Source organism: Notolepis coatsorum, assembly GCF_963971535.1.
Source record: "Notolepis coatsorum genome assembly, chromosome: 15".
NCBI lineage: Eukaryota > Metazoa > Chordata > Actinopteri > Aulopiformes > Paralepididae > Notolepis > Notolepis coatsorum.
In genome coordinates this window covers 46,388,919-46,399,076 of record NC_140179.1, presented here as the reverse complement: position 1 = coordinate 46,399,076, position 10,158 = coordinate 46,388,919, and the positions used below count along the sequence as shown (strand labels likewise).

Below are 10,158 nucleotides of genomic sequence, written 5' to 3'. Positions count from 1 at the left end.
ATTTTTATTTCAGATAATGGTTGAAGAAGTGTCTTTAGTCGGCGGCGAAAGATTGGACGGGTTTCGGCTGTCCTAACTGGGGTGGGTAGTTCATTCCACCATTGTGGGGCAAGGACTGAGAAAAGGCAGCTTCTCCTTGATGACCCTCCTGGAGCTCGGATAGGAGTAGGTCTGAGGCGGCCAGAAGATGCAGAGCGTAGGGGTCTTGAGGGTGTGTAGTTAGAGACCATTGACCGGAGGTAGGCGGGAGCAGTTCCCTTTGCCGCACGGTATGCCAGGTCGAGGGCCTTGAAGCGGATTCGTGCAGCAATGGGGAGCCAGTGCAGGTCCCTGAGAAGTGGGGTGACATGCATGGGCCGACTTCGGTAGGTTTGCTACTACAGAGAGAACCAACAGATAAATGCAATTTTTAACAAAGTGCAGCAATTTTAGGAATAATATATATAGTGCAATGGACCTTTTTTAAACTCAAGCTCTTTTCGAGGTAAAAGTAAAACGCAGTACTTTCAAGTACATTCCAGAACAGCAGAACAGTTGACCATTGGAAAAAAATAACTCTTGATTGATCTCAATTTCTCTTATTTTTTCAGTATTCTGTATGAACAAACCAGACTAAGAAAAAAAGTTATTTGCGATTTACAATACTTTATACTTATAGCACATGCATGAGTCTGGTCTCCTTTGAAAGGTAACATTCTTCTTACACAATAAAGAAAATTCAGAGGTTTGAACACACTGAAGTAAACGTTTTGTGTACTCACATCAGTGTTGGGAAAGTTCACTTTCTACATGAACTAGTTCAGTTCACAGTTCAAACATTTTAAAATGAACTAGTTCAGTTCATAGTTCATAATAATTTTTTTTAACTAAAGTTCATGGTTTCAAAAATTAACTAGTTTATAGTTTATAGTTCTTTTTTCAATACGTTGCTGCGAGCTATTATTTGTCAAAATTATTGCCACAACCCATATAGAACCACAGACAGCAATCAGAATACTGGCATTTCCATAACGCTTTGCTGCCGCCCATTCAGTCCATACTAGTAGCAGCTGCAGCTTTCATCTCTACAGTATATTTTCAAAAACATGAGGAAAAACTTGCTGCTTGAATGGTCTTTATTATGAAAACAAAAACAGGACTTTTGCTTATTTTCAATGTGCCGTTTAAGGTTTGCTGTCGACGTTGTCGATGTACAGACTTGCTTCTTCAAACCGGGCGGACAAAGTTTACAGACAAATGTGAGATTTTGACCGTCTGAGTCAGTACTGACTTTAACGTAAAATTATTTTAAATGTTCATATGCCGACGCCGTAGTGTCTGACTCTGAGCGGTCCAGGCTAGTGCTGCTGCTCTCGGCTTCGCTCGCCGGTTACGCGGTTCCACATTGTTGTGATGACGTATTTGTTAGTGCGACAGCCAGGCGTGAAAGACGTGTACGCATGACAGGCAGTTCGCTGGTGCCAGATTGGGTGGTTTTCCGCATCATATTAAAGCCTGTTTACGGTGTGTTTTAGCTGGGTTTTCGCCTGGAAGGCATATGAAATCTGGCACACTTTTGAACAACGTTTTATACAACGGCATGCAAATTTCTCGATTCTGATTGGCTGAAACAGTCCATTTACACGTATTTATCCTTCACAATCCACGCTCCTGGTCCCAGGACCCGCCCACAACCGAATCACATCACTCCGCCGTTCGACTTTGTAGAGGGAGCGGAGAGCGGAGAGGGGAGGAGACGAGAGGGGACAATAATCTCTACAAATGGATATGTTGATATCCATAACGACTAAATATAAACAGATTCTGTCACGGCGAATGTCTTAGTCTCTTACACAATGTTGGATTGTGTAATCTATGGGTCATGAATCATTGTGGAACAAAAGAAAAATCGCGGATTGATTGATTGATTATTTGCAATTTCTTTAAAAAAATGTCTTCCTTCCCCCTGACACTGTCTGGCACACCCACCCCCCCCCCCCCCCCCCCACACACACACACACACACACACACACACACACACACACACACACACACACACACACACACACACACACACACACACACACACATACACACACACACACACTCCTGTCTGCAACGGCGGGGGAGAGTCAGACTGTAGAAGCAGCTGAGTGCTGCGCTGTTTTTTTTTTTTACTTAAATTTTTATTAAACATTTATAGACATACAACACAACATATACAATAACATCAACAACACTATTAAACAGACATAAACAATAAAGAAAAAATTTAATACTCAAAACCAAAATAAAAAATAAGTGAGCATGGCCTATTGAGTTGATTGATTGATTGATTGATTGATTGCTAATTTTATTACTGTACGCTTGGTTTCCAACTGGTTAAGTTTAGGCCCTCTAAAGTAGGTTTAAAAAAATAAATAAGAAAATAGGGCGAAGAAAACTTTTTTTTCCTATAGGGCAAATAAAACTTTTTAATTTGTTTTACCTACTTTCTATAGAAGCAACTAAGAATGAAGTTCTATAGAAAGTAGGTCTGCATCCCCTTAACAATTGTGTGTATTGAGCCGTACTGTATTGTACCCATTCTGCATCTGGTAATAAAATGTTCAGTCAATCAATCAATCATTCCAATAACAACCACTAACTTCATAATTAAAAACTAAAGAAAAGTTGGATGTGTTAGTTGGTTGGATGTCTTAGTTGAAAGGCAGTTGGATGTGTTAGTTGGTTGGATGTCTTAGTTGAAAGGCAGTTGGATGTGTTAGTTGGTTGGATGCCTTAGTTGAAAGACAGTTGGATGTGTTAGTTGGTTGGATGTCTTAGTTGAAAGACAGTTGGATGTGTTAGTTGGTTGGATGTCTTAGTTGAAAGACAGTTGGATGTGTTAGTTGGTTGGATGTCCTACTGAGAACAGTTGAATGCACTTCCGAGCTGCTTCCACATGGAGGCAACTTCTCTTTTTTTCTTTTTTGGGAACAACTTTTTCTGGCGGATGGTTTTTTCAATAAATCTTCGATTAATGTGTGTTTATTGTATAGCAATAAGGTTGGATGAATGTGGCAGTTGTATAAAAGCATTACACCACTTGCAGTCGTGATTTGTGAAAAATAAACCATGCATGGTTTATTGTTCACAAACCACTCCTGCGCATGATGTAATGCTTAAATACAGCACAGAGAATGAACGCGTTCACAATTATGTTCATCTAGCGGAAATACAGTACGTTCAGTTCACGTTCGCCCAAAATATGAACGAGTTCATGAACGATAGTCAGGTACATCACTGACTCACATGTCTGTTTAGTGGTGGCCAGATGCCTGTTTTTAAGTTCCAGCTGAGAGGTACAGTAGGAGCTGGAAAACATAACGGTTCCATAGCCTGAAGTCTTATTTGTTTTTGGATTTTTTTTTTATACATGAAACAAGACACAGCACAATACAGTTACCACAATAATAAACAAGACATCACCGGACAGATACAGCAATAATAATAATAATAATAATAATAATAATAATAATAATAATAATAATAATAATAATAATAATAATAATAATAATAATAATAATAATAATAATAATAACCATAATGACAAGACACTTAATAATTCAATGAATACAAATGAAATAGTTGCTACCGGCTTGGCCGGCCGTCATACTAACACAATTGGCAGTGTTAGAGGGTGGGAAAGCCGGTGGGTGGGGATTGGATGTTGTGGACAGCGACTCCTACAGGTCGGTTGGGTGACACCGGTGCGGCGGAAACAGGAAGTATCGGGGGCAGCGTGAGCCTCCCACGTGTTACTCCTTGCCACTGAGAGTTCGAGCTGCTGCGGTGAAAAGATGCGACAGGCTGCCTCCCCGTGTACCGGAGGGGACACGTGATGCAAGGCTTCTATCCTCACTACAGCCGACCAGTGGGAGGCATAGTCTAGCAACGTTTAAGACAGGGGAGGGAAGAATTGGAAATATGAAATTGGGATGGGAGAAAAATAGAAAATGGGGAGAAAAAGTGGATAAAAAAATATATATACAGTATATAAAATAATAAAATAAGGTGGTCTTGATGGTCCCGGCTCACGTGCAGTGAGCCGTGCAGTGATCCCACAACATATACATAATACAAATTTTTTAAATAAAAATAAAAAGATAATAATAAAACATAGACATGGGCACTCGCTCACTCCAAGTAGATCACATCGAGATAAGTGAGAATCCATACCTTCGGGGAGAGTTTGTCTGGGTGTATCCATCGTGAGGCAATACAAAATTTGGCGGCTGTGAGGCCGGCTAGAATCAGTCTTTTCACATGTGTAGAGGTCGGTAATTGAGAAACATCATTCAGTACAGGGGAGGAAACTAACTTTTTGGCTTACCAGCCAACTGGCTGGTAAGCGATTTTTTACCAGCCAAATAGATTTTTTACCAGACAAAAAAAATCGCTAATTGTGATAATTACTTCTTTGTACGTCTTCGTCTAAATTGATTTTCAATCATAGTAAATTAATCACACTGTCTCTACTCTTCAAAATATTACATCATTAAATCACATATTAACATGAAAGAGGGAACTATTCTGGACTGGGTTGGGCTGAACTGGGCAGTGAAAGATGCTGGGTTGGGCTGGTCTAGGTTATACTGAATGATGAATTGAAAATGAATTGAAAATGGGGGACCCTGATGTAAACAAGACGAAAGTCTTTCTCTGGTCTGCATCCCCTTAACAATTGCATGTATTGAGCCGTACTGTACTGTACCCATTCTGCAATCTGGTAAATAAAGTTTTCATTCATCACAGCTCAACTACTAGGAATGTGTGTCTGACTCTTAAGTGCAGGAAATATTCATCAGAAAGGGGGGACATGATGGAGGGAATGGAAAGAGCAGGTTTGACAGGAGCAGGGTTGAAGGGATTGATTGATTGAAAAGTTTATTAACAGATTGCAGAATGGGTACAGTACAGTTCAATACATACAATTGTTAAGGGGATGCAGACCAGAGAAAGACTTTCGTCTTGTTTACATCAGGGTCCCCCATTTTCAATTCATCATAACATATTGGAGTGTGGAGGAAGTGGACAAGGCATTAAGCAAACAGGACTGAAATGGGGGACCCTGATGTAAACAAGACTAAAGTCCTTCTCTGGTCTGCATCCCCTTAACAATTGTGTGTATTGAGCTGTACTGTATTGTACCCATTCTGCAATCTGTTAATAAAGTTTTCAATCAATCAATCAATACTGGGTTGGGCAGTGAAAGAACCAAGCATTTCACTGTAATGTAATAGCTAAATAAAACAACTTGACTTGTTACATTTGCACTCTGGTTGTATGCCAAATGTATTCTGGTTGTACTGTACTTGTGCTGTAAGATGACAATACATGGGAACCGAATCGACAACGCTAGGGGTTCAGCAGGTGTGTTCTGAATGCCAAGTATGACAACATCACCGTTGTGAAGGGCATATGGGCGAGTGGTGATATGCTGGGAAACCCGGTAATAATAAAATGTCACTCGGCTGCATTTAAGCAAAGCCGCTCTGTATAGTCGTCCACTATGTTGAATGCGCGTTATGGTAGCTTGTTACATGCTAGGTAGCTAGCCGGCTAATGCTGGTTGACTTGTCATTCTCATCCGACTCGAAGGAGACGCGTCGCATGCTATTGTTCGCCCCCATGTCAGACCGCACCGATATCCGAAAGCGACGACTCTACATGCAATTATTTTCATCCACTCATGTGTTTTTGTAAGTTTGTCTACGTTGTCAAGCCGGCTGCCGGTGGCAGGAGTTTGTAGGTCTGCGCGCAGTGGTCTGTCCACTTCCCCTAGATGGGCGGCATCTTCTAGAAAACGAGTGTTCATTGGAGGAGCTTAGAGCGCATCTGTACAACGATGATGTTCATTGGTTATGGTCTGATTATTATGTGGCGCAAATGGGAGGAATCAAGGGGGGAGTCAGAGTTCGGCTTGTGCCAGTGAGCGAATCAGCAGATTGCAGAATGATTTTTTTGTTTTGTTTTGTAATTACTAGTACTTGCCAGACTGGCGAGTGCTCTTCATGAATTACTCGCCAAACGTAAAAAATACTCGCAATTGGCGAGTAAAGTGGCCTAATTTCCTCCCCTGATTCAGTAGCAATACAGAAGGAGAAACAGGTATGGTCAGAGAGAAAATATCTGAGAGCTGAGAGGTAACATTTTCCCAAAAGAGCTCAACAGGAGGGCATTCCCAGTACATATGCATAAATGTTCCGGTGACACCGTTTGGACATAAGGTACATCGAGAGTCAGGTCTGAGACCCATTAGATTCAATTGTCCAGGGGTCAGATAAGTCCTGTGAACAAAATTCAGATGAATCTGTTGGTGATCTGGGTTGCGTGAGGATATCCGGACATTCTCCCAGACTGTATCCCAATAAAAATCTACATCCAACTCTGGGACATCCTTTCTCCAAATCGTATCCAGGGGGAGGTCTTTATACGAGGACATAAGTAAATGGCGATACAAGTCAGAAACGAAGCCTCTCGATGTCTCTTTGTCATAAAATAATTTGTGAAATTGGTGATGTTCTAGGGGAACGTCCCATGGAACCCCATGAGCCTTCAGAGCTGCCCTTATTTGTAAATAAAAGAAAAAGGAAGTTCTGGGGAGATCATATCCGTTGGATAGATCCTGGAAAGAGCGGAGACCAGAGTTATCGAAGATATCCCCCAACGTGTGGATGCCTTTCTTTTCCCATCTAGGGTACCTAATAGGCTGTTGTCCAATAAGGAGTAGATTGTTATTAAATAGAGGGGAATGCATATGCCACCGATAACGGTTAGTACACAATTTCTGGGTGTTCCGCCAAGTCTGGAGCACATGTGTGATAAGAGGGCCAAATCTTAAATTGCATTGCTTAATTGATATGTTGGTATACACCATATCCTGAAGTCTATATGGGGATACTATCTTCTCCTCCAATGGTCGCCAGGATATGGCTGCTTGAGAGTCAAACCAAGTGATCAATGGTCTCAAAGAAAAAGCTTGAAAATAATATTTGAAGTCTGGAAATGCTCAACCCTGTCGAGTTTATTCCTCTGGGCAGTAGATCTCTTTAAGCACGGACGTTTGTTGTTCCAGATGAATTTATATGAGGCAGAGTGCAATTTCTGCCAGTAACCAACAGGAGGAGGTAACGGGAGCAGGAGCATGGAGCTGATAAAGTGAATTCTGGGTAAAATATTAATTTTAATCATTGACGCACAGGCCTGTAAGGAATTTTTTTTATTTTGACCACCTGTTGAAGTCATTCGTAATCCTGTCACCCAAGCTGGAGTAATTATATTTTACCATCTGGCTAATAGTGGGGAATATTTCAATCCCAAAACATTTAAAGTGCTCCACCATAAGTATGTTTGCAGGGAGGATGGTAGCCTTCGCAGTCTCATTAAGTGGAGGAAAGGCAGATTTTGGCCAGTTAATCTTAAAGCCGGATAGATTGCCAAAATCATCTATTACGCTGAGAAGATGAGGTAGAGAGATGGCGGGATTCTGCATAAATAAGAGTACATCATCTGCGTATAAGCTGATATGGTGATGTGTGCCCTGAATTGAAACAGGAGATATAATCTGGGATTGTCTTATGTATTGAGCTAGAGGTTCGAGGGATAAGGCGAAAAGTCCGGGACTAAGAGGACAACCCTGTCTAGAAGAGCGTGAGACAGAGAAGAGTGGCGAGCAGAACTTCCCTGTTAAGATCATTAAGGGCTGAAGGCCCTGTGTAGAGAACTTTGATCATATGAATGAACCCCTCACCTAACCCCATCCTTCTAAGAACTGCTCACAAATAATTCCACTCCAATCTGTCAAAGGCCTTCATTGCGTCCAAGGACATGACCGCTGTAGGGACTGCGACATCCTTGCTGGCATCAATCACGTGCAGTAACTGTCTGATATTGTCAGTAACAAGGCGGCCTCTTATAAAGCCAGTTTGATCAGGGTGAACTAGAGATGTCATATGCCTTTGAAGTCGGATGGCTAGAACCTTGGCATATAGCTTGAGATTGGCTCCGAGGAGACTTGGGGGCCTATAGCTGCCACATTCAGTGGGGTCCTTATCTTTCTTGAGTAAAACAGATATAAGCGCCATATTGACATCTTTGGAAAAATTGCCCTCGATTGAGTGTAAAATCATTGAAAGTAATAAGAGACCGAGTACATCCCAGAAAGCAAGATAGAGTTCCGGTGGAATGCCGTCCCAACCGGGAGCCTTGCCCCGTTGCATATCAGCAATCGCCTCCCTAAGCTCATCTAGTGTGATAGGTGCAGCTAACTGCTTAGCGTCATCTTCTGAGACCTGTGGTAAGTTGATTTGATTAAGAAAGTCCTCCAGCTTAGTGTGATCTTGACTTGTACAGGTTGGAATAAAAAGAGCTAAATGTATCATTAATCTTTTTGGGGTTGGTGCAGGGACCGAAACTAAAGCCTGCCGCCCGCCAGGGGCGCTCTGTTTTTACCTTTGGCGCTTGACACTTAGAGGGCTGCCCGCCGTGTGGCGTGTAGACGTGTAGTTCATAATGATACTCTTGTGCGAGTACATATTATAGCAGCTGTTGTGAAGGATCAGATTAAACCGAATATATATATTTATTTATGGATATATATTTAATAGTATTTGTATATCGTTTGATATCCCTTGTATATTCCTTGTACATATACACTGAATATCCCTTTAGTCTACTAACAGCCCATAATAGTTTCATTCTCTCATTGGACAAGAACTTGGCGCCAGCAGCCAAGCCCCTTGGTTCAAGTTCAATCGTGCCGACGAACATGTCGTTACTAGCCCGGTTCCGCGTAGGAATACGTCTGGCGAAATACGAATGGTACTATTTGTTCACAGCGCATATATATATGGCGCAAGTAAAGTAGAACTTTCTTTTAGTCCCTTAGCCCTTAGTTCTTTACCCTCCAACCTAGTGGCAAGACGTTAAGCCTCACCCACGATACACGTGTGGTGCAGTATGGTCAACTTGGCCTCAGAATGGCATTGAGACATCGTGTGGATTAATAGTTGAATTGTCATAGTTTGGCACTATACCGTCGAGTGGGACGTATTTCTATTAAGTTAATAATAGTCTATTATGTATGGTGCATCGTTCGGTTAGAGTTATACAGTGAGTAGTACCCCCATCGTTTCCTCGCGTTATCTAGAGTCTTAACCAGGCTGGGCAGACCACGTGTGGTGCTTTCATCCGAGGAGTTCTGGGCGAGAACGAGTGGACCTGCACATTGGATTACCTTACCCGGACGACGGCGAGCCCTACACGGCTTGGATTATCTACTTGCTTTGGGTGCTTTGATTTATGCCATGGATAACAGCCAACACTGGTGAGTGTTGGAACTACCCCCCGAGAGGAGTCCAGGTGAGACGGCGCTCTACCCCGAGTGAGGTCGCCTCACGTCTCTTCGTTGTGGACCGGCAGCTACCGTCTACAAGAGGGCCCAACTGTATTCATCTGTGGACCAAGGTTCTGTGGGCACCGTGTTCAGCACTCTGAATTCTCCCAAGAAATCGTTGGCCAGATGGGATATCGCCGGCGGCTCTCCTAACCCCCCCCCCCCTACTGACTTACAACCAGCAGGACCCCCCTTTAGTATATCCAGCTATAATCATTAAGTACCATCGCTATAGTTCCCTAAAGAACCAGGTTGTATACTTGCTTCCTGCGTAACCAGAGATTGGACATTCAATGTTGATTTGCCTACGAATACTCATTTGCCTTACAAGTGCATTCAAATCATAAATGTCATTAAGTGAACGTTGTATATACCCTTTGCTATATATTAAATATTCGACTTATACATTTGTGTGGACTTGGTTTCATGGTGGGAAAGTGTTCATCATATCTATATCATGTACTGTGTGGCCAGTAGTTAAAGTACATAAAGCGGTAGTGGTTTAATGATACCATAATTATCAATACAGTCAGGGAATTGTACCCCTCAGTTACAATTGGTCCTTCGAGCCGGAGGGTAACTAGTGTAATATTAATATAGTGTTATTAATATTGAAATGGCCTATGATGAACACTCCACGAAACGGTCCTCCTAACGTAGAACGCCCGCGGCGCAGACGACAGACACCTCAGTACTTAGAGGATTACGCTGTCAGTCAACTACCTAGCCTTCGACAAACG

The 10,158-nt window shown here is 42.2% G+C and overlaps 1 protein-coding gene across 1 annotated transcript in view; it reads left to right on the top strand.

The window, feature by feature from the left end:
- abcc9 (ATP-binding cassette, sub-family C (CFTR/MRP), member 9) overlaps positions 1 to 10,158 on the top strand; it is a 209,767-nt gene that overhangs the window by 96,172 nt on the left and 103,437 nt on the right. The window lies entirely within an intron of this gene.